At 37.7% G+C, this 26,133-nt stretch overlaps 1 long non-coding RNA gene across 4 annotated transcripts in view; it reads right to left on the reverse strand.

The window, feature by feature from the left end:
* Window positions 1–26,133, reverse strand: part of LOC309604869 — a 241,522-nt gene that overhangs the window by 5,609 nt on the left and 209,780 nt on the right. Inside the window, exon 8 of one of the 4 annotated variants that reach the window (XR_014231104.1) lies at window positions 1,348–24,451. The exons of the other annotated variants lie outside the window; for them this stretch is intronic. This is a non-coding gene — a long non-coding RNA (uncharacterized lncRNA). The remainder of the gene's footprint in view (window positions 1–1,347; window positions 24,452–26,133) is intronic. 4 annotated transcript variants of the gene reach the window in all.

Raw genomic sequence — 26,133 nt, forward strand, 5'->3', positions numbered from 1 at the left:
AGTTTATGGGCCTTGGGGTCTGTATGCCCGGCTCTGCAAGGGATTTACCTGCACATGTGCTGATTTTGTTTCTACTATGCTTAGAACTCTGCCTGCCATGTAATAGGTGCTTTACAAATTACCGTTCGTTCTGTACTTTTCTGGGAATTTAACATAGTCTAGGGCCATAATGTCATGTAACACAGACCTATCAACTGTGATAGGAGACAAGAGACAAGTAACCTCTAGTTGATGATTTTCCTCTCCTGCCATGAGCTTAGTGACTCAAAATCCATATCTTAAAACGTATGGAAAAGAGAAAAACGTTCTAAGGTAAGGAAGGAGGAAAAGAATTTCAAAAATTAAACAAAAAATCTGGCTGGTGTTTAGATTCTATTTAAAATGTTAATAATGCTTTGCGTGTTTCTTGGAAACATCTAGGTATCTAGTTGTCAATGTCTTTTTAAAAGCAAAGTAAACAGAGAAAACAGATCAGAAAACTAAAGTAGGGGAGGACATACTTGGTAAACAGTATCTTCCCTCTAACCATATACCATATATGGTTATATATATATAAAATAAAATCTCGGAGCCCTGATGACTATTTTTGACTGTGCAGTAAGAAATGATTGAAGGATCAGGAAACAGGAAACAGCTCTGTTCAGACAATTCACGGAGAACAAGCAAGGTAAAACCTGAGTGGACCTGAAGGTGGGGGAAAAATCCTACATAATCCTCCTCTTCTATTGAAAACAAGGGAGAGATTAGTCTGGAAAATACCACTGCAGAGAATGAACTTTTCTGTGCTGATGAGAAAGAAGTAACACCCCATCTGCTGTCTTCCTTGACTCGTTTGGATGACTTCAGTCTCTCTTTCCCCAGTGGCCCCCAGCACTGGGAGTGACTGTGGCGCCCACTCTGTGTGTACCTATCCCACTGTACCATGACTGTCACAAGGCAAGCTCTCGGTAAATGCTGAATATAAAATGAGGAAAGTCAACTGGAAGATCAAATTTAAGAACTATAGGATAAAGTGCAAATGCAACCATGTCCATAATAAACACGGAAAGGTGGGAGTTCAATTGGATCCAGCTTCTGGGCTGGGTCTTATGGGACAAGAAGGGGCAAAGAAGAGGCTCCGGCACCATGAATCCTCCATCCTCCATGAAGATATTAAAGCCCTGCTGGCCAAGATGTGCACACAGAGTTGGAATCTGGCCCTGGGGAAAATCGAAGGCTTACACACCCTTGTCTGGTCTGCTTTCTTGAACTTCACGTTCTATTTCTGGTTATAGTGGTCCTGAGACAGATGAACCAACGGAAAGAATATAGAATTGAAAGTTAAAGAGACATGAGTTCTCTGCTTACCTCTGTCACAGTCACCTCGGACAAGACATTTCGCCTCTCAGATCATTAGCTCCCACAACTATAAAATGAGAGGATTGGATTAGATGAATTCTGAAGTTCCCTCCAGGGAAATTCTAGAATTGCCTAGTCCCTCTCTCTGTCTAGATTCTATTACCTTACAAGAATATTGTCTTAATGGTTATGATATACATGGGATTTGGATTTAGAAAAGAAAGAGAATATCTTAGCTGATGTTAAAAACAATTTAAAGTCTGAATATACAAAACAAGAGAAGAAAAATGTTAAGAGTCTTAGTATGGGGGGATTCACCATACTAGACTGGGTCGAGAAAAGGGGATGCCCATTAACTTGTCTCCAAAATCTCCTGATCATTGAGTGGAACAAAGAAATTTTGACAAGATTCTTGGGCAGTAAGAAAGCATGTTGTTGGAAAGGGGCAAGAATCAGTATCCATTCCATTTCATAGTCAAAGAAACTGAAGTTCAGAAAGGATGGATAACTCACTCAAGATCACACTATGAAGGTGAAGTCATGCCTGACTCCCAGGTATCCTGTCTCCACCCAATTATGTTGTTCAAATTTGTCCATGAAGAAACCACCACTGTTTCTGATAAACATGAGAACATGGCGCCCCAGCCCAGCAGAACTGTCTCCTGGCCACCTTGACTTTCATGCTAAAATCACACTTGCTAAAAATTTCTGTAATGTGGTCTCTAGAGAAAGTGACCACACAAATGACACAGAGACTCTTCAGAAGATTTCTTGTGGTCACAGACACTTCTACTGGCCTGGGGTTAGGAAATCTGGTTTACATTCCTTTTTCTCTCTTTTTAGGATCTTGTAACCAATTGCCTTCTTTAGGAGTCAAAAGACTTATAAGAGAAACTTATAAAGTGTAAAATGACCCAAATCAATGTATATAAAACATTATGAGAAGAATTTTTTGTCTGGTATTACTAGTTATCTAAAGAAACTACTCTTATCTACTTTTTAAATGTGTGTGTGTATATATACATATACACACAAACATATATATTTTAAATGTGTGCATATATACTTACACACACATTTTAAATATATATTAAAATATATATGATAGTATTAACACACACAATACACCATTCTTATAGAATTATATATCTATGTATGTATATATGTGTGTATATGTGTATGTACATGTGTATATATACATATACACATACTTACATATATATATATACATATTTATGTGTGTGTGTGTGTGTATATATATATATATATTTTTTCAGTCTAGCTGGGAAATCTGTTTCAAAATAAACTCCTGCTCTCCTTGGACTCAATATATAGCCAAGCAAGCCATTCTTGATGAACACACCTCCCTCCTGGAAAAGTCACAGAATAACTTTATTGATTTCCCTTTACCCTTCTCCACATTTCTCTGCTGAAATGTTGTCTTAACTCTTAAATGTAAAAGGAAAAGGAAAAGAAAATTAAAATAAAGAGATTTGTTTCTTTAGGACCATCTTTATCTTCTTATATTCTTATCTTCTAAAAAAAATTTTTTTTAAAGAACAGGCTACTTGTGTGGGGTATCTATGTAGTAAAGACAAGACAGGATGATATATTTCCCAAGGTTTTTAGGCAACAGATTTCTTTACACTGAAACCTGTGTTTTACACACAATGCTGGACTCAGTTCTACATAAACCTCTTCTCCTCATTCTCTTATGACTTGGCCAGCCATCTTTGAAAACTGCCAAGACTTTTTGGCAAACAGTCCCTCCAACGTTTCAAAGAGCGTGCCCAATACATCAGAATATAGGGGATGTTTACCTCTCTTCATAGTGTTCTACCGCAAAAGATCCCAACAAGATTAAGTTTTGTAAATGTAGAAAATTCTTTACTTATAAAGATTTTAGGATCGTTGATGCAATTTAGAAGTTTCCCTGATGCAGTTTTAGAACTGTAAAGAGGAGCTCCTCCAGGCAGAGTCTTTTGGCCTCGATCTTTCAAGATTACTGGGGAAGGATAATCCAGAGCCTGCCTCTTATTCTCCTTTCAGCTTCTGAGCTGGCCTGTGCCCTGGATTCTGACTGTGGGGCAGGGGTGGGGTAAAGGTAGTAGAAAGAAACAGAGCAGGGGGACACTGGGGGGCTTCGATTAAAAGCTCTAAAAACACCTTTTCCATTTTCTTCTTTTTTTCCCCTCAGAGTTAGCTCTACTTACTCTAATTGCTGAGTTCATAACAGACTAGCCAAATTTTTATTTCTTTCCATTCTTTTTTAGCATCCACAGCTTTTCCATGAAAGTGAAGGAAAGAGCTGACTTATTTACAACACAATCACAATCTGAGTCTTCACCTTTAAGTGAATAAAGATACCTAGTGAAATAAGTGGATTGTGACACAAATGAACCTATCTAGGAAACAGAGGCAGACTCAAAGGCACAGGGAACAGACTTGGTTGCCAAGGGGGAGGGGGTTGGGGGAGGGAAGGACTGGGAGTTTGGGGTTGGCAGATGCAAACTGTTACACACAGGATGGATAAACAACAAGGTCCTACTGTAGAGCACAGGGAACTATATTCAATATGCTGAGATAAACCATAATGGAAAAGAACATAAAAAAGAATATAAATATATGTATAACTGAATCACTTTGCTGTATAGCGGAAATTAACACAGCATTGTAAATCAACTATACTTCAATAATTTTTTTTTTAATTGAAAGCTTATGAGAACAAACCGTCACTCAGAAACTTAAGTACAGAAAGAAGATGAAAGCCTGAGACTAAAAAAAGTTAAAATGATGGCAATGCTGAGTGAACAATTTAGTAGAGCGATTATTAACAATACGACAAATATCTACTTCCAATGTACAAATGAAATACACTCAGAACCACAAAAGGACAGTGATGCTGCCCTGAGGTTTAATCACACGACCTTTTTTTTTGAGCAAAATACTTTTATTTTCCATGAATTTGCAAGCTTAGGTTTTAATTAAATGCCATTTTACTTTTGACTAACTCGTTTATCTTCTTTTCATTTTCTCGTTGCGCTGCACAGTTTGAATTAAAGACAGTAATTTGGAAGTGTTACGGGTAAAAGTGGGTAGAAAAGCATGCTGAGAATTGGGTTATCTTGTTGAAATCAAGTTCACTTCTGTGTTGTGCAGGATGAAGAATGGGGAAATGTGTCCTAATATCCTGCTGTATCTGTCCCGACTCATTCCTTTCATAGGGCCTCAGCAGGGGAATTACATAGCAATGCAACTTGCATCCTGGTTTAATAGCAAAGTCTCTGGAGGACATTTCTAAGAACAGCCCCCCTCATGGCAAAGGAGCGAAGATTGAACATTGTAAGAGGAAACACTGTTTCCTTAGGCAATATATTATAGGTTCTTTGTTGAAACTGGCAACAGTACTCCAGCTGCAGGCAAGAGGGTCCCTTCTGCCTCTGGATAAAGAGTACTGCAGAAGTTGGTCTTGTCCAGGCAGTGAAGAGTACATGTTCAGTTTCTAGGATCTAATAAATAGGAAGGTCTTTCTTGGGCTTCGGCAGCACCCAGATAGAACACAACAAAATCACCACAATCTGAAGCTACCGTGTAAGAAAGTTCAGAACCTCACATCCATCCATCCATCCATCCATCCATCCATCCATCCATCCATCCATCTATCCATCCATTTCTTTCATTTATTCAGCAAGATTTTAGAAAATACTCTCCTGTGGACTGTGCTTTGCCTAAGCATAGTGTTAGGTGGGAAGGAAAAAGTGGTTACATTCTGCCCTTCTTTTCTTCCCAGCTCCTACTCTTCCTATATTTCCCTTGATTTCAACTGCCTACTCAAAAATCTCAACTGAAAACAGCTTCCAAGGGGTCATGTATTTATGCCATTTTCTTCTTTCTTACCTCCATGTGGAATATCATCTGACCCAGGTTTGCATGATAAACATTATTAATTAATTCTAAGTCTCAACAACATACTCCCCTCAACAAATTTGAAGCTCAGACCACAAAGAAGCCATTATCTACTCCTTAAAGCAAGAAAGATACCCATGTTGATCTCTGACATTTAAAAGGCAGGGATGCTTTTTAGATTTCTTTTCTCCTAATGTGAACAGCTCTGAGAGTATTTGCTACACTTTTTAGTCTGAAAAAACCTAGAGCTGTGGGTGCCTAAGGGAGTTATTCCAACCAAGACTAGAATTTCGAGAGAATTGATCCAGCTCCCTTGCCTGGTGCTTATAATACATGAAAGCATCACCCTCACCATGGCAGACCACAGGGAATGATCAGTGTGAATTGCTAAGTTGTCACCTCAATGATGCGCTGCAAACAGTTTCCCTGGAGAAGTAGCAAGTTCCTGACCACAGTATCGTATGCAAATAAATAAACAAATGCTATTATTGTTATTATTATTTTTTTTTTCACATTGGGAAGACCTCAGAAACATCCTGTTTCAACTGACAGGCTGAAATCACAGAAAAACTTCTTCCCGTCCCAGTTCTTTGGCTAAGATGTATTGGTAAAATGGTGCATTTTTTCATTTTTCATTTTTCTACTTGGGAAGAGCTGCATTATCATAGGCAATCCAGATCTAGGTGACTTACAGAGTACTGTTGTGTTGAGAGAGAAAATAGACTGAAGATAGAAACATCTTAGTTGGCAGCAGCAGAGACGCTATATGATTGGATCTGGTGTTTGACCTATCTTGTACCAAGGCATAAGGAGAAGGACTGCATTGTACAAAATAGCCCACAGATCTTTCTAAACAGAACCAATATGAAACATCCATAAAGGTAAGATCAGCTGTCAGGAAAGATCCTCTTCTTTCACATCAAGTCATGGAAATTGTTTGAGTTATCATGGTCTTGGCCTCTTAATTTCCCTTATGCTATTTGGGTAGGGATTCAGGAACCAAGGATGCCTCCAATTAGCCAGAATGGTGGTAACTGATATCATCAAAAGAACAACAGGGTTGTAGACAAAAGGCTGATGAAGAATAGTGGGAAGACCACAGGGAGTTATGCAGCATACTTTGAGATAAGTCTCTTTTGGATCTTCTATGCTTCTTCTGTCTATTTCATGCCATAGGTGGAACATGTACCCAGGGAATATTTTGTAGTTTTTCCAAACTTACAATGATTCCAGTGCTCAATTAGGGGGACCACAGAATATTCTACTCTAGCAAAGTTTAAAGGGAACTTGGGAAAATCCATCAAGTGTCTTGAAGAAAACCAAATGGGCAAAAGTATGATTGAAACCAAGAACATGGATGATGGGATCATTCAGACTTGGGTCTGAAACCCAGATCTGCCACTTAATAACTTTGTGGGCTTGGGCAAAGTACTTAACTTTTCTGAACTTCAGATTCCTGATCTGTAAAATGAGGATGATAATATCTTCTATCCCTAATTATTTTAAGGTTAAATGAGATAAGGAATATAAACTGTTGATCACAATGTCTGGCACATAGTAAGTGCTCAATAATGTTAGTTCCTTTATTTCTCTTCCTTTATTAATGCGTGCTTTCCAAGTTTCCATTTAACCTCTCTTCTCTGAGTTCATAGAATACTGATTTTTCTGTACTGTGCAGAGTCTATTCAGTTTAATAGTTTAAAAAACTATTCTAAATATAAGACATAGAAGGAATATGAACATTGAATAATACTTGCCATTTTTGCAAAAGATGCTCATTGTCTACTCGGGAAATTAGACACATGCTTGTGTAACTATAAATTAGACAACAACAGATGGAATAATTTGATAACTTAAATTGGGATGGAGGGTCATCTATTATGTGCCAAGCACCATAAAAGGTGGCAAAGACTCAAAGATATATAAGATGCAATCATCGAACTTCAGGGATCTTAATTTAGCATAGGAAGAGATATATGAAGAGACAACCTCAAAGGAAGGTGGAGAGGACAAATGATACTAGACAAAGTAGTGGCACAAAGGATGAGAAATCACTTCTAATGGAGGTATCAGGGAAGGTTTCACAGAAGAGAAAATATCTAGGTTAGATAAATAAAAATATGTAGGTTAAAACGTAAATAAAATTGAAAAATTCACTGAAAAATACAACTTACCAAAACTGACACAGGTGAAACAGAAAATCTAAATAGCCTTATATCTATTACAGCAATTAAATTCACTATCTAAACCTCTCCACAGAGAAAATGCCAGATCCAAATGGTATCACTGGTGATTTCTATCAAATATTCAAGTAAGAAATAACATTAATCTTAGAAAATTCTTCCAGAAAACAGAGAAAAAGAGAACACTTCCAAACTGAATTTTTACCAAAATTGGATAAATAAATTACAAGGCAATTACAGACCAATATCCTTCATGAACATAGATTGAACATAGATGTAAAAATCCTTAATAAAATTTTAATAAAACAAATCTAACAGCATAAAAATACATCATTACCATTAGAATTTATTCCAGGAATGTAATATTGGTTTTATTGATATATTTAAAATTCAATCAATGTAATTCACCATAGTAATAGGATAAATGGAGAAAAGCATATTATTATTTCAATAGGTGCAGAAAAATCATTTGACAAAATTCAACACCCATTCATGACAAAAAAAAAGAAAAGAAAAAACTTTCAGCATATTAGGAATAGAAATAAATTTTCTCAATCCGACGAGGGGCATTCTATAAAAAACCTATTGTCAGCATCATCCTTGATAGTTAATTATAAAATTATTTTCCCCTAAGATTGGGAACAAGGTAAAGATGCCTGTGCTTACCACTTCTAGTCAGCATTTCATTGGACATCCTAGCAATTTATAATAAAGCAAGAAAAATAAAAGGCATAGATAGAAAAAGAAGTAAAATTGCCTCTATTTTTAAGGGGCATGTTTGTTGATGTAAAAAATCCTAAAGGCATCTACATAGCAATGACCAGAACTAATAGCTGCATTTAGTAAAATCACAAGATACAAGATTAATACATACAAGTCAATTATATTTTTATACACTAGCAACAAATCATTGGAAATGAAATTTTAAAAATCCATTTATAAGAGCATCATAAAACATAAACTACTTAGGAATAAATTTTCAAAAATATGTGCATAGTGAGTTGGATTGTGGCTCCTAAAAGATATGCCCACCTGGAACCTCAGAATGTAGTCTTTTGGGGGGAAAAAGTGTCTTTGCAGTTGTAAGTAAGGTAAAAATATTGAGATGAGATCATCCTGGATTAGGGTGGTCCCTAAATCCAACAACAGTATCCTTGTAAGAGATAGACAAGGAGAAGACACTGAGACATAGAAGGAGAACACGAGGTGAAACAGAGGTAAGAAACTGGCCAAGGAACGCCAAGGATGTCTGGCAGACACCAGAAGCTAGGTATGGAATGGTTTCTCCCTCAGAGTGTCCAGAGGAACCAACCTGCCAATACCTTGATTTTGGACTTTTGGCCTCCTGAACAGTGAAAATAAATTTGTTATTTTCAGCCAAGCAGTTAGTGATAATTTATAACAGTAGCTCTGGGAAACTAATACAATGTGTAAGAGCTTACAGTGAAAATGGCAAAATACTGCTGGGAGAAGTTAAAGACCTAAAGAAGTGCAGAGACATACCAGGTTCATAGACTGGAAGACTCCAGTATCATTGACATGTCAATTCTATGCAAACCTAGCTAGAGATTCAAAGTAATCTCAGCAAGTCAGCGCCCCCCCCTTTTTTTTTTTGCAAAAATTGACAAGTTTATTCTAAAATTAATATCGAAACACAAAGTTTCCAGAATTTTCAAAGTAATTTTTAAAGAACAGAGGTTTTATACTACTTTATTTCAAGATTTACTATAGAGGTATAATAATAAAGACAGTGTGGTACTGGAGGACAGAAAAGACCTACAAACCAATGGAACAGAACAGAATCCAGAATAGATCTACACTTTATATGGTCAACTGATTTTTTGACAAAAGTGCCAAGGCAACTCAACGGAGGGGGTGGAGTCATTTCAACAAATGACGTTAGAACAAGATAACTGTATAGAAAAGAAAGAACATTGACCCTTATTTCATAACACATACAAAAATTATCTCACAGTAAACAACAGACTTGAATATAAAAGCTAAAGCTATTAATCTTTTAGAAGAAAATATAGGAGAAACTCTCTGAAACTTTGGGGGTAGGCAAAGATAAGAAAGAGAACACTTTCAAACTGAATTTTTACTAAAATTGGATAAATAAATGACAAGGCAATTACAGACCAATACCTTTCATGAACATAGATTGAACACAGATGTAAAAATCCTTAATAAAATTTTAATAAATCAAATCTAACAACATTAAAAAAAAACACATTATTACCAATTAGAATTTATTCCAGGAATAAAAGAACTGTAAGAGAAAAAATTCAATGAATTGGACTTGATCAAAACGTAAATCTTTTGCTCTTTAAAAGACACCATTAACAAAAGGAAAATACACACAATAAATTGAGAGAAAATATTTGCCATGCATATAATATGACAGATTGGTATCTAGTTTGTATATATAAGGACCTCTCATAACCGAATAATAATGACAACCTAACAAAAAAGATAAAAATTTAAACAAACTCTTCACAAAAGAAGATATACAAATAAGGACATGAAAAGATGTTCAAAGTCCTTAGTCATCAGGGAAATGCAAGTTAAAATCACAAGGAGATACCGAACCACTACATGCTCATTAGAACAGCTACCTAAGGTAGGCTACAAGGATGTATTGTACAACACAGGGAATACAGCCACTATTTTGTAATAACTGTAAATGGAGTGTAACCTTTAAAATTGTATAAAAAGCAAATAAAAATTAAAAATTAAAGACTGACAATAACAAGTTGTGACAAGAATATTGAGAAATTGGAACTCACACATGCTCTTAGTGGGAATGTAAAATGGTAAGCCACGGAGGACAACTGGCAGTTAAATATATATCTACCATACGACCCAGCAATTCTACTGGGAAATAAAAACATACGTCCACACCAAAACTTACACACAAATGTTCAGAGTGGCCCCAAACTGGAAACAACCCAAATGTCTAGCAACTGGAGAATGAATAAACAAATTGTGATATATCCATACTACCATAAACTACTACTCAGCAGTAAAAAGGAACAAACTACTTACACATGCAACATGGATGAGTCTCAAAATCTTTATACTGAATGAAAGAAGCCAACACAAAAGAGTACATACTGCATGATTCCATTTATATAAAACTGTAGAAAATACAAACTAATCTATAGAGACCCAAAGCAGATCAGTGCTTGCCTAGGGCCAGGGCCAGAAGGAGAGACGGATTGCCAAGGGGCACAAGGAAACTTTTGGAGATAATGAAGATGTTCTATAACTTGATTGTCATGGCTATTTTATGGATGTAAGCCTGTAGAGACTCATCAATTATATATTTTAAATGGATGCACTCTGTTGCATATAAACTAAGTAAATTTGCTAAACATAAAGATGGGGACTGTCAAGAGAAGCACAGGAACAAAGGCACAGAAGTGTGAATGCCTATGTATCTTAATATCTGAGAATAGCTTTCAAATTCCCTCCAAGTAACAACCCTGTCTTGTATTATGTATACAGTCCTCTCAGTGTCCCGAAAAAAGCAGGGCAATGCTGTTTCTGAATTGCATGGAATCTGTTCACTATACCCACAGGTAGCTGTCTAAAGAGTGCTAGATCTACTACTATTGGAGGACTGAGCACAAATCCCAACCCTCTCCTTATCCTTCTGAGACCTGCAGGAAGTCATTTTACCTCTCAAAGCCTAATCTTCAAACTGAAGCTGAGGGACTTCCCTGGTGGTCCAGTGGTAAAGAATCTGCCTTCCAATGCAGGGGACGCAGGTTCGATCCCTGGTCGGGGAACTAAGATCGCACATGCCACAGGGCAACTAAGCCCGTGTGCCACAACTACTGAGCTCACGCGCCTCAGCTAGAGCCCTCATGCCACAAACTACAGAGCCCACGTGCTCTGGAGCCTGCATGCCACAACTAGAGAAGAGAAAACCCGCATACCACGGCTAGAGAGAAGCCCACGCACCACAACAAAGAGCCCGTGCGCCGCAACAAAAGATCCCACGTGCCTCAATGAAGACCCCGTGTGCTGCAACTAAGACCTGATGCAGCCAAAAATAAATAAAATAAGTAATAAGTAATAAATCTTTAAAAAACAAAACAAAAATGAAGCTGATAATATCCCCATAATACAGTTGTCCTAAGGGTTAAAATAATGCCTATAAAAGTACCTAGTAATATTTAAGTAGATGCTACATGTCCATGACAAATAGTAGTGCTTTTAAACATATTTGCTGATTGACATGTCAGTTGCCATCTAGCTATTCATATACTCAAATCTCTTATTATCTGCCTAAGTGTTATCCGTATCAAATGATTTTCTTAATCAGAGACACACTTTTCAATCACTTCGGTCAATGAGGTGCTCTAGAAATGAGAGTTGATTTTAATAGTAGGTTGGGCAGAATACAATTACCAAGGTAAATTTGTCCCCACAAAAATCATATAAAGCATTCCAAAGTTGGAGTGACCTGGGGATTATCCATTGTTTCTAGATTATCTACGTCACTTGTCTCTATTGGTGCAGTCAGTGGAGAGTAGACTACTGTCTAAACAAAGAATAAACCAACCAAAAAACAAATGGTCAGTATATGTGGTCCCAGTGTGAAGATTTCAAGGAGAAAGGGGAATGATGGGTACAGCAAGGGCACTGACTACAGAAAGTCAAGGCAGGAGGAGACTGCTTAATGCAGCTGCTAAGAAGAGGAAATGTACGTTTAGGAAAATTTCTAGGAGATCGTTTTTAAGAAGTTACCAGACACATTTAGTAAACGGAACACAGGCATCCCTTCTCCCAGAAATAAAATGGATAATATAATCAAACTTCCAAAGACTACTTCATAGGAATGTCTGACTGAAATGGCAAATTATAGATGAGAGCAGTTATATTTGTTGAGAAATTCTGTGCTTGAAGACCTCAGACGAGCTTTGTCATTTCTTCATATTCCTCTGTCTACGGGTGAAGAATTCTTCATCACATATAGGGAGATGTGGGTTGGTTTTTAACACATTTTTGTTAGTAAACAAACTTCTTTCTTTCAGTTTAGGGGTCAGCAAACTACAGCTCTGGAGTCCAATCCCGTCCACTCCCTGTTTTATTGGAATCTAGTCACACCCATTTGTTTTCTCTCGTCTATAGCTTCTTTGTCACTACGAGAGAGTTGAGTGGTTGTAACAAAGATGATATGACCTGCAAAGTCCATACTGTGATATTGTAATTATTTCCTCTCTGGACCTTTATAGATAAAGTTTGATGGTCCCCTCTTCTAGATAATACAAAGTTAGATGCAGACATGGGGATATTTGCACTGATGCCACATCAGGAATAGGGGAGGTTTGCTTACAAGAAAAAGAATGACACATTGGACTTAAAAGAAAAATATCCATGTTCAATAATAGGAATCAACAACAAAAAAGAACAAAGAGAGAGTCAAATATATTTAGCTCTTGGGTCTTCAAACCACCCCGTATTATACAATCCCTTTAGAGCCAAAATCTTTAGGGAGACTGATTAAAGGGAAGCTTGTGAAAACGAGAGAGAAGGTACCCTATCAAATGAAGCAGAAATGTCTTGCCCAATTTCCCTTTCTCCAGAATACGATAAACTGAATCATTGTTCACTTAGCATTTTTGTTTGTCCATTTTACATTATTTTCTCTCTTGCTCTTGTATGCAGCGTCTATATGCCCAGAGAGGGCACCCCCCCCGTGACTTTTGCCCAGTGTGCGCATCCTTAGCATAAGCACAATCAGGTGCTTAATGAATAGCTGGTGATGATGATGATCAAGAGCTTAATAACAGGGTCATTTCTGAAGGCTGATTAATGGGGCTTCGAGTTAATATCTTTTCACTCTCTCTTTAGCACTCATTTGTGTGTGTGCATGTGGGTGTAGAGAGACTAAAAATTGAACATTCACTGAAAGAAACAAGTAGAATGTTCCATTAGGAGTAGGTAGATAGCTTTGTCAAAATATCTGCTGATGGTTAAAGAATGAGATATCCAAGATTTTATTCCTATGACTCATTCTATGATTTGGACATCATTTATCCTAGCTAACCTCCATTTCCAAGATTTTCACAACCACATTTACCACTGGCAACATCTTAAATGGACCTGCAAGCTTAAGAGATCCTTGGTTCAACCGGAAACAGTATTTACTACTTTTACAGTAGTCCACCGATGCACCAGGAAACCAAAAGGGGCTGACAGCCACGGTGACGCTACAAGGCTGCCATGCCACGAAGGGGGCCATTTAAGTTTTGACTTGAGAATAACAATTCCTCAGAAACCCTCTCTGCTAATGCGGATGATGACTCTTCAGTCTTAGGTTCTTACCGAAGTGTTACACTAAAACAAGAAAAACCAACCTCACCCGAAACAGGATTCCCTTTACCAGCTCCTTTGTTTCTGTCAACTGGGCCGTCATTCTTCGAGATTTAAAATGTGGGAATGGTCTTTTATTTGGCCCTCCCCCTCCCTCCCCAAACCCATTTTTAGTTACAAAGTCCCATTGCTCTTCTGTGGAACATATGTCTTTGATCTGCTCCTTCCTCTTCACTTTTCACTCCTGTGTGTGTAACTTCTTCACCTCTTCACCTCCCGGGTACCTCTGGTAGCTTCCTTGCTAGCCTCCCATCCTCCAGTTTCTCCCTCCTCTGGTCTATCTGGAGTTCCATTAACAGAACACTCTGCTTTAAATTCTGTTTTTCTTTTGTCATTCCCTAGCCCCAAATCTTCATTGGCAACTGATACCGTTTCATAGTTACAAGACCGTGCATGTGTGAAAACTCCACAAGCAGTAAAACATTATAGAATTCTTGTCTTTAGCAATTATGGTTCTTCCTGGCTTTTAGGACATGACACCAAGTAACCCACCTTCCGTGAAGTATGACCTGATTTGGAACGGCTGGCCAACATGCCACCTCAGGCTCTGGTTAGGTCAGACTCATCACTGTCAAAGAGCATGCCCTGCTCTCCCCCATACCCGTACCCTGCAGACAGAGACAGGGAGGCTGAATGACAGCCCAACTGGGAGCTTTTTATATTGTGAAATGACCAGACATATATGGTTTGCCGAAGAGCTCTGTTCTTGATCCTGTCTTGTTTATTTCATTAAAGCCTTGGATAAAAATAGATTCGATTCTTATGAAATCTGTAGATATTGAAAGTGGGGGAAAATAAAAGCTGTGCCAGATGACAAGATCAAAGTTCAAAGAGAACTCCAACAGGAAGTCAAAATAAAGAGCACAAAATATGACAGGAATAAATAAGTTTTGAATGCTAGGCTCAAAACTCCAACTGAATTGTGTGGGAGAGAGTTCATATAATAATTATTCTAAAATATTTCCAGGGGAGGAGATCAGAATAAGTGTGAGGGCATTCAAGGGGGCATGGATTATTTATAAGGAAAATACAAACCAAGCCAACAGTTTTGCCTCCAAAAGAACCAAAGCACACACAGGCTGTATTAATAGAATTATGTTGTCTAGAATAAGGGAGAGACTAGTTACATGGTGTTCTCCACTGGTTGGAAAGCCGCAGAATATTCTCAATTCTGGTTGCCATATCAATTGACAAACAAATACATGAAGACTTGTGAAAGATCTGTATATAGATTTACTCATGTTTAATTTGAAAGGAGGACATTAAGAAAGGATTTAATATCTACTTTCAAGGACTGTCTCCCAAAAAGAGAGAGTAGAAATATTCCCTCATAGCAAAGGAGGAAAGAGCTAGACTCATTGGTGAAAGTTTGGAGGAGGTAAATTTTAGGTCAACAGAAAAAAAAAAACAAAAAAACTTTTTCTATCAGTAAAAGATATAAATCTGTGGGATAAGATGCTTTGAGAAATAAACTTCTTGTGACTTAGAAGAGTTTAAATATAGATTGAGTGACATCATCACAGGAACTTTTCTGGCATTCTTAGAGTGCAGAGATTTAGGCTAGATAACATGAAGGTTATGTTCTTTTCATCTCCAAGATGTGGTATCGCTCTGCCACACCTGTAATACCCTCTCCTCTCCCATCTCCACACAACAATGATCATATCTGCTCTCCATTTATAGACATCTATGTCCTTCTCACTAGAATGGGACCTTTTTTTTTTTTAACATCTTTATTGGAGTATAATTGCTTTACAATGTTGTGTTAGTTGCTGCTGTATAACAAAGTGAATCAGCTATATGTATACATATATCGCTATATCCCCTCCTTCTTGCACCTCCCTCCCACCCTCCTATTCTACCCCTCTAGGTGGTCACAAAGCACCGAGCTGATCTCCCTGTGCTATGTGGCTGCTTCCCACTAGCTAGCTATTTTACATTTGATAGTGTATATATGTCCATGCCACTTTCTCACTTCATCCCAGCTTACCCTTCGCCCTCCCCGTTTCCTCAAGTGCATTCTCTATGTCTGCGTCTTTATTCCTGTCCTGCCCCTAGTTTCTTCAGAACCATTTTTTTTTAAAGGTTCCATATATATGTGTTAGCATATAGTATTTGTTTTTCTCTTTCTGACTTACTTCACTCTGTATGACAGTCTCTAGGTCCATCCACCTTACTACAAATAACTCAATTTCATTTCTTTATATGGCTGAGTAATATACCATTGTATATATGTGCCACATTTTCTTTACCCATTCATCTGTCGATGGACACTTAGGTTGCTTCCATGTCCTGGTTATTGTAAACAGAGCTGCAATGAACGTTGTGGTACATGACTTTTTGAATTATGGTTTTCTACATGCCCAGTAGTGGGACTGCTGGGTCATATGGTAGTTCTATTTTTAATTTTTTAAGGAACCTCCATATTGTTCTCCATAGTGGTTGTATCAATTTACATTCCCACCAACAGTGCAAGAGGGTTCCCTTTTCTCCACACCCTCTCCAGCATTTATTGTTTGTAGATTTTTTGATGATGGCCATTCTGACTGGTGCGAGGTGATACCTCATTTGGTTTTGATTTGCATTTCTCTAATGATTAGTGATGTTGAGCATCCTTTGATGTGTTTGTTTGGCAATCTGTACATCTTTGGAGAAATGTCTACTTAGGTCTTCTGCCCATTTTTGGATTGGGTTGTTTGTTTTTTGACATTGAGCTGCATGAGCTGCTTGTATATTTTGGAGATTAATCCTTTGTCAGTTGCTTCATTTGCAAATATTTTCTCCCATTCTGAGGGTTGTCTTTTTGTCTTATGTTTTCCTTTGCTGTGCTAAAGCTTTTAAGTTTCATTAGGTACCATTTGTTTATTTTTGTTTTTACTTCCATTTCTCTAGGAGGTGGGTCAGAAAGGATCTTGCTGTGATTTATGTCAAAGAGTGTTCTGCCTATCTTTTCCTCTAAGAGTTTTATAGTGTCTGGCCTTATATTTAGGTCTTTAATCCATTTTGAGTTTATTGTGTATGGTGTTAGGGAGTGTTCTAATTTCATTCTTTTACATGTAGCTGCCCAGTTTTCCCAGCACCACTTATTGAAGAGGCTGCCTTTTCTCCATTGTATGTTCTTGCCTCCTTTATCAAAGATAAGGTGACCATATGTGCATGGGTTTATCTCTGGGCTTTCTATTCTGTTCCATTGATCTATATTTCTGTTTTTGTGCCAGTACCATACTGTCTTGATAACTGAAGCTTTGTAGTATAGTCTGAAGTCAGGGAGCCTGATTCCTCCAGCTCCGTTTTTCTTTCTCAAGATTGCTTTGGCTATTCAGGGTCTTTTATGTTTCCATACAAATTGTGAAATTTGTTGTTCTAGTTCTGTGAAAAATGCCATTGGTAGTTTGATAGGGATTGCACTGAATCAGTAGATTACTTTGGGTAGTATAGTCATTTTCACAATGTTAATGCTTCCAATTCAAGAAAATGGTATATCTCTCCATCTGTGGGTATCATCTTTAATTTCTTTCATCAGTGTCTTATAGTTTTCTGCATACAGATATTTTGTCTCATTAGGTAGGTTTATCCCTAGGTATTTTATTCTTTTTGTTGCAATGGTAACTGGGAGTGTTTCCTTAATTTCTCTTTCAGATGTTTAATCATTAGTGTATAGGAATGCAAGAGATTTCTGTGCATTAATTTTGTATCCTGCTACTTTACCAAATTCATTGATTAGCTCTAGTAGTTTTCTGGTAGCCTCTTTAGGATTCTCTACGTATAGTATCATGCCGTCTGCAAACAGTGACAGTTTTACTTCTTCTTTTCCAATTTGGATTCCTTTTATTTCTTTTTCTTTTCTGATTGCTGTGGCTAAAAATTCCAAAACTATGTTGAGTAATAGTGGTGAGAGCGGACAACCTTGTCTTGTCATATACATACATACATACATACATACATATACATATATCATACATATACATATACATATATCCCCACATCTCCTCCCTCTTGCATCTCCCTCCCACCCTCCCTACCCCACCCCTCTAGGTAGACACAAAGCACTGAGCTGATCTCCCTGTGCTATGTGGCTTCTTCCCATGAGCTATCTATTTTACGTTTGGTAGTGTATATATGTCCATGCCACTCTCTCACTTCATCCCAGCTTACCCTTCCCCCTTCCCATGTCAAGTCCATTCTCTATGTCTGTGTCTTTATTCCTGTCCTGCTTCTAGGTTCTTCAGAACCTTTTTTTTAGATTACATATATATGTGTTAGCATACAGTATTTGTTTTTCTCTGACTTACTTCACTCTGTATGACAGACTCTAGGTCCATCCACCTCACTACAAATAACTCAATTTCATTTCTTTTTATGGCTGAGTAATATTCCATTGTATATATGTGCCACATCTTCTTTATCCATTCATCTGTCGATGGACAGTTAGGTTGCTTCCATGTCCTGGCTACTGTAAACAGAGCTGTAATGAACATTGTGGTACATGACTCTTTTTGAATTATGGTTTTCTCAGGGTATATGCACAGTAGTGGCATTGGATGATCTGTCCATCTGTGATAGTGGGGTGTTAAAGTCCCCTACTATTATTGTGTTACTGTCGCTTTTCCCTTTTATGGCTGTTAGCATTGGCCTTCTGTATTGAGGTGCTCCTATGTTGGGTGCATAAATATTTACAATTGTTCTATCTTCTTCTTGGATTGATCCCTTCAGCATTATGTAGTGTCCTTCTTTGTCTCTTGTAATAGTCTTTATTTTAAAGTCTATTTTGTCTGATATGAGAATTGCTACTCCAGCTTTCTTTTGATTTCCATTTGCATGGAATATCTTTTTCCATCCCCTCACATTCAGTCTGTATGTGTCCCTAGGTCTGAAGTGGGTCTCTTGTAGACAGCATATATACGGGTCTTGTTTTTGTATCCATTCAGCCAGTCTACGTCTTTTGGTTGGAGCATTTAATCCATTTACATTTAAGGTAGGTATCAATATGTATGTTCCTATTACCATTTTCTTAATTGTTTTGGCTTTGTCATTGTAGGTCTTTTCCTTCGTTTCCTGCCTAGAGAAGTTCCTTTAGCATTTGTTGTAAAACTGGTTTGGTGGTGTTGAATTCTCTTAGCTTTTGCTTGTCTGTAAAGGTTTTAATTTCTCTGTCGAATCTCTGTTGAATATGAGATCCTTGCTGGGTAGAGTAGTCTTGGTTGTAGGTTTTTCCCTTTCATCACTTTAAATATGTCCTGCCACTCCCTTCTGGCTTGCAGAGTTTCTGTTGAAAGATCAGCTATTAACCTTATGGGGATTCCCTTACATGTTATTTGTTGCTTTTCCCTTGCTGCTTTTAATATTTTTTCTTTGTATTTAATTTTTGATAGTTTGATTAATATATGTCTTGGCATGGTTCTCCTTGGATTTATCCTTTATGGGACTCTGTGCTTCCTGGACTTCATTAACTATTTCCTTTCCCATAAGGAAAACTTAGGGAAGTTTTCACCTATAATCTCTTCAAATATTTTCTCAGTCCCTTTCTTTTTCTCTTCTTCTTCTGGGACCCCTATAATTTGAATGTTGGTGTGTTTAATGTTGTCCCAGAGGTCTCTGACACTGTCCTCAATTCTTTTCATTCTTTTTTCTTTATTCTGCTCTATGGTAGTTTCTTCCACTATTTTATCTTCCAGGTCACTTATCCGTTCTCCTGCCTCAGTTATTCTGCTATTGATTCCTTCTAGAGAATTTTTAATTTCATTTATTGTGTTGTTCATCACTGTTTGTTTGCTCTTTAGTTCTTCTAGGTCCTTGTTAGACGTTTCTTGTATTTTCTCCATTCTATTTCCAAGATTTTGGATCATCTTTACTATCATTACTCTGAATTCTTTTTCAGGTAGACTGCCTATTTCCTCTTCATTTATTTGGTCTGGTGAGTTTTTACCTTGCTCCTTCATATGCTGTGTGTTTCTCTGTCTTCTCATTTTGCTTAACCTACTGTGTTTGGGGTCTCCTTTTCGCAGGCTGCAGGTTCCTAGTTCCCATTGTTTTTGGTGTCTGCCCCCAGTGGGTAAGGTTGGTCCAGTGGGTTTTGTAGGCTTCCTCGTGGAGGGGACTGGTGCCTGTGTTCTGGTGGATGAGGCTGGATCTTGTCTTTCTGGTGGGCTGGACCGCATCTGGTGGTGTGTTTTGGGGTGTCTGTGAACTTATTATGATTTTAGGCAGCCTCTCTGCTAATGGGTGGGGTTGTTTTCCTGTCTTGCTAATTGTTTAGCATAGGGTGTCCAGCACTGTAGCTTGCTGGTCGTTGAGTGGAGCTGGGTCTTAGTGTTGAGATGGAAATCTCTGGGAGAGCTTTCACCATCTGATATTACATGGGGCGGGAGGTCTCTGGCGGACCAATGTCCTGAACTCGGCTCTCCCACCTCAGAGGCTCAGGCCTGACACCCGGCCGGAGCACCAAGACCCTGTCAGCCACACGGCTGGAAACCAGTGGTGGATGCAGTAGTTCGGCGTTCCCTCAGACAGCCTGTAGTAGGGATTCCCGTGGTGCCATCTTGCGCTGGAGGATGCTCTAGACTGGGAGCTTCTTGAAGGTAAGGATTCTGTTTTTGTATCTATACATTCCTGGATCGTAGCACAGTTCCCAAGGAGTTGAAGTACTCAATATACTTCACTGAATTATAAAGTTCTACCTGGAAAAACCCTACCCACTCTTCAGAGTACAATAGGAGTTCCCGCTTTCCACAGGAAGCCTTCCCTAATCAATCCTATAGCTTTTATATTTTGTGTCGCACAACTTGCCACAATGTAGTTCTCTTTACCTTTCCTTGTATAATGTTGTTTAGTGTGTGCTATTTCTATCTTCCCAACTAGACTGTTAGTCCTCAGTGATGAAAAGAATACCATTTAAAAATTATGCCACCTACTTATCACTGTGTTCAGAATGGAATTGATTGGTGCTAATGTGCTTGCTGATTGAAAAGTAATCTCCTAGAAAATTTTAACGTTAAAAAAAACTTCCTCCACTTACTAATCACAAAGAGAAAAATAGTAACTTTATAGTGGAAAAACATGGCAGACACTACCTTAACCAAGTGATCAAAATTAACATCACCAGTAAGATAGCATATAGACATCATTGACCCTGATATGATGTCATCATCTCTTTGGTGGCATCTTTGCCAAAAATGGATAACCTCAATCTAATCATGAAAAAACATCACATAAATCCAAACTAAGGGACAGTCTACAAAATACCTGAGCAGTAGTACTCTTTAATAATGGTGGGGCCATGGAAGACAAAGAAAGACTGAAGAACTGTCCCAGACTGAAAGAGACCGAGGAACAAGACACTAAATGCAATGTGGGATACCAAATTGGTCCCTGGACCAGAAAAATGACATTAAAGGGAAATGGGGAGAAATTCTAATAAGGTCTGTAATTAGTTAGTAGCACTATAACAATGTTAACTTCTTAGTTATGATAATGGTACTGTGGTTGTAAAAATGTTAACATTAAGGGAATCTAGATGAACACTCTACTATTTTGCAACTTGCCCATAGGTCTAAAATTACTTCAAAATACCATTTAAATAAATCATATTTTGGTTTCATCAACAAATTAACAAGAGAATAGTGTCTATGCAAAGTTCATACACTTCTCACAGGGAATGGTCATGAGGGATAAAGAACTTGAGTGGGGATCCAAACAACAAAGACAGCTACCTTTAACAAAAACAAGCCACAATTGATTTCCATTATTCGTGGCAGTTATCTCCTATAGAGTTGCTGCGAACACTGAATTAGTGAATACTGAAGAATCCCTCCTAGGGGAAATACCGGCTTAGTTTCCTGCAAGCCTCTGGTCATGTTTTCATCAACTAATCAGTACATAATTTTGTTTTATGTGTGTTTCTGTTTAGAGACACCTTATTTAATATATATTGTTGATTCATTAACATTGAACTCATGGCCATCAGCACCATAACTCACATGTGTGAATGAAGCGTATCTAACACACATATTTTTTCCATAAGGCGCATGACAGCTTTCTGTGTTTAGGAACACTCAACAGCACTGCAGCACTGCCCCTGTGGGCCATTTTAAACAGTGAAATCTTCGACAAAATGTGCAAAAATGCAAAAAACATGGCACTAAATAAATCCCAAAAAGGACACAGTAAGAGAGCTTCAACAAGAAGGCAGAGTCGCCTTGTTCAACCCCAGCTAGGAGGTTGTGTGTACCAGCAAAACAAATTTTCACTGCCTTGCACATGTCTCCAACTGACCACAAAAGCACCGCCAGTATTAATTTGGGTTTACAAATAAATAACTTCTAGTGAGTGGGTGAATTTGCAAATATGAGATTCATAAATAATGAGGACTGATCATACCTTTAAACATGTCCAATGACTGTGAAGTTATGTTCTTGCCTTTAGTGAATAAGTATAATATTTGGATTTGAAAAGATGAATTGAATTCTCAGAAAATTAGAAAGTAACTGAGAATTCTTCACTTAGTAGAACCCGGCAGAAAGAGTGGGGCTTCTTCACTAAGACTTGCCCAATTTCAGTATCACACTTTTCTTAGAGATGGGGACAGTGCATGGACATTTGTCTCTGAACTTTCATTCAGTTTGGGGGTACTTTAATTCTATAATTTCGTTCTATCTCAGTTTATGGTCTTTTCCCCCACCCTGGCTACACTGAGGGTCTTTGAGTACCTTGGCCTCATCAAGTCCAATGATATTTATTTCCTTTCCATTTTAGTCATTAGTACACATGGCCACAACCTGAAATTCATCAAAAGCTGGAACTGTTTCAACCTCAGGAAAGCCTCTCTTAATTATCACATATCCACTCCTCACTTCTACTGAATCTATTCAATTTCAATTTGTGACATAGAAACTCCAAAATTCCAATGAATCCCCCAAGCCAATCATTCTTATCTAGCTCTACTTTAGTCAATAACGCTTGTGAAGTCATTTCAATGATGCTTTCACCAGCACCCCAGGATCTATTATCTTTTGACCTTTTACATCTTTTCATTTTCCAAATTATGATCATGAGTAATCACCATTTGTTTCCTCTGCTTTCATTCCTGGCCTGCAAAGTATTTCTGCAAAAATTCACAATACCATACTGTTAAAATCCAAAATGAATTAATTTACCCAATCAACCTTCAACAAATCTTTACCATTCTTATCCATCTACTGTTGAATCCCAATTGCAGAGACAGGATCTGGCAAGTATTCCCTCCCTTCTACACATAACTGCCAAGACTCTAGTTCAAACTGATACATAGATCACCTGTCTGTGGTAATAAGTTCTTAACTAGTCTCCCCCTATCCTGTCTTGTCCACTTTATAAGCTAATTAATCATCTTAAAGTAGACAGTTAATCAACCTACATGCTCCCTACAGCTACCTGGCAAAATTCCAAACACCTTTATATGGCATTAAAATCCCTTTAAGAACTGATTTCAGATTACTTGTCAAGACTTTTCTTCTATTAAATCCATTTTATACTATGTCTAAGCCCAAATGGACTATTTCCATTCCCAAATAGTTCCTACTTCTCTCTAATCAAGCCCCTTATTTATATTTTCCCTTTATCAGAAATATTTTACCCCTAATCTCTATCCCTCAAAATCTTACCCATTCTTCAAGCCCCAGCTCAAAATACATCTCTTCTATGAAACCTCCTCTGATTCAACCTTTGGAAATATTCTCTTTCTCTGACTCACCATAGCATTTTGGAATTGCACTTAATGCATTTGTATTTGTGAAGTAATTATTTTATTCTCCTCACTACATTTCAAGATCTTTGAGGGCAGGAAATATCATATCTATCTTGCATTCATGACAACATCTAGCACAAATGCTCAGTAAAGTACTATTTAATAAATGAATGAATGAATGCGAGATATATATGCAATATGGGTATGGACATAATATATATATGTCTATATAATATGATCTATGTATAACAGAGAAGATTGAAAACATTGTTAATGGCCCATATTATTGATACAGTAAAACTTGAAATAGACATAGGGGAAAAGAGAACAAAACAGTAATAAGTTATCAGTTACTTGATAAAGTGACATGAAATTGATTGGAGAAACTGATGAGTGGTTAACTATTGTAACATTAACTCTTTACGTTGTACTGAAATCCTTCCAGATAGCAAGGTTTATTTATTTCATTCCTGGGATTAAAAACTAAAAGATAACATAAGACTAATTGTATTCTATGAATTCTTAAATTGGATAGATGTTACTGTAATGGCACATCACTTAATTTGAAGGACTTTTAAATTTTGATTAACTTAAAAAAGTAACTTGGTATTTATTGTCGATTCCATTTGCACAGTGGACACGAATGAAACAAATCACCATCATTACCATCACTACCACCAGCATCATAAAATATATTCCTTAGTTTAAAAACACTTCAAAAACTCTACTAGAATGTAGCCCAGTAGGAAGCTACAACAACTGTGGAAGCTTAGTAACATCAAAGACAACCATTCATCATCTTCATGACCACGATGGTTCTATTTACACTCAATGAACAATGCAGAAAAGGGTACAACATCAAGGGAGATTGCGTCCCCAGTACTTCTGCCCCATTGCAAGGAAACTGCATGTGATTACTCTGAAATAAAAATTAAGTAATGAAACTTAGTCAATTTTGTTCTGATAAGCATGCGAATACTTCTCTTTGGGGCTTATTCTTTGTTCCTGTAGCTTAATAAAGCCTTTAATTTCTGGCAACTCCCAACATCCTAAGGAAACTTTTTAAAAGCCAAGCTTCAGTCGCACCCTGTTTTGACTTGGCTACTGACCTGATTTCAGATTCAATCTTGGGCACTGAAACAATAGTAGAATGAAAGGAAAAAACTCTATAGATGTCACAGAATACTACAATATAGAACTTAAATACAGAACCCACATAGGTGGGTTATCCAAGTTTAATATTTCCTAAATCACAGACCTGTCAAAAATTGTTTACTGAAAGAAAATGTGATACAACTGAACCAACACTTATTAAATAACTATTATGTGTCAGCCTGGGAAGAGAAGGATGATTAAAATGGTGTCCATTCCATCAAAGAATTCACAATAACTATCAGTAAAACAGACCTGTGTAACGCTCACATCATATGATGGGGTAGCTGTTTGAACAAAGTATTAAGTGAACACAAAAGAAAGAGCTGCCTGAGGGAGGTGAGAGGGAAACAGAAAGAGAGATGATGACCTTTCAGCTAGACCTGGGAAGACACAAACCGTTAAAACAAAGGTATCCTCAACCATGAACAGAGCCCTTGGCAGAAACCTAAGTTTTAGGGTTATTTCAAAGCATGAACTATGAAAGTAATTGAGACCAAAGATAAATCATAGGTAGAATGTGTGATGAGATACTAAACTGAGATAAATTAGTAAAATGAGCTATGTTCCTGAGGGTGATATTCTCACTTAAACCGTGAGACTGCAGGCTGAGGAATATATGCTCCATTCTGTATTGAATTTATTGTGGGACGTGACCCTGACAGCTGACTTCCCATGACACAGAGGAGGTTGAGAGTGACTTACTGGGGCTTTCAGTATATACTATGAAAGAATCTGTAGAAAAATTATCATCTTTTAAGAAACGCTTTAGTTTAAGGATAAGCAATATAATCAGTTGTGCAATAAGCTATAGGGTGTCAGAAAACAATGCATGATATTTATATGGCCCTGCTCCTCAGGGCTGAAATAAAAGGGATTTCCAAATGATAAATCAGGACTCTGAAAGCAGAAAACACAAGAGAATAGATGGATCGCTCATCAAGCCCCCAGACAGACCTCCCCACCACCACCATTTTCATCAGAAAGGATCAGTACCTGGACACCTCCTCTGAAAATAAAGAATGGCCTGGGGGACTTCCCTGGTGGGCCAGTGGTTAAGACTTCACCTTCCAGTGCAGGGGGTGTGGGCTCGACCCCTGGTCGGGGAGCTGAGATCCCACATGCTTCAGGGCCAAAAAACCAAAACATAAAACAGAAGCAATATTGTAACAGATTCAATAAAGACTTTAAAAAAGGGTCCACATCAAAAAATCTTTAACAACAAAAAAAGAGAATGGCCTGAAGTTTGTCCAGTGGTCGTAGGGACACAATCCATGGGTAATACTAGGGTTTTGTTATCTGCCTTCTCAATTGGTAGTATCTTAACCACATTCTTCTACCCTGTGTATCCCCTCAGAGTAAGTTGGGCAAGTAATCAGCTGAGAAACTCGAAGCCTTCTGGAAGTAAGATCTCTTGACTGTCCTTATATTTATTTTTAAAGGAGTCCT

This window comes from Balaenoptera borealis (genome assembly GCF_965194805.1).
Source record: "Balaenoptera borealis genome assembly, chromosome: 11".
Taxonomy (NCBI): domain Eukaryota; kingdom Metazoa; phylum Chordata; class Mammalia; order Artiodactyla; family Balaenopteridae; genus Balaenoptera; species Balaenoptera borealis.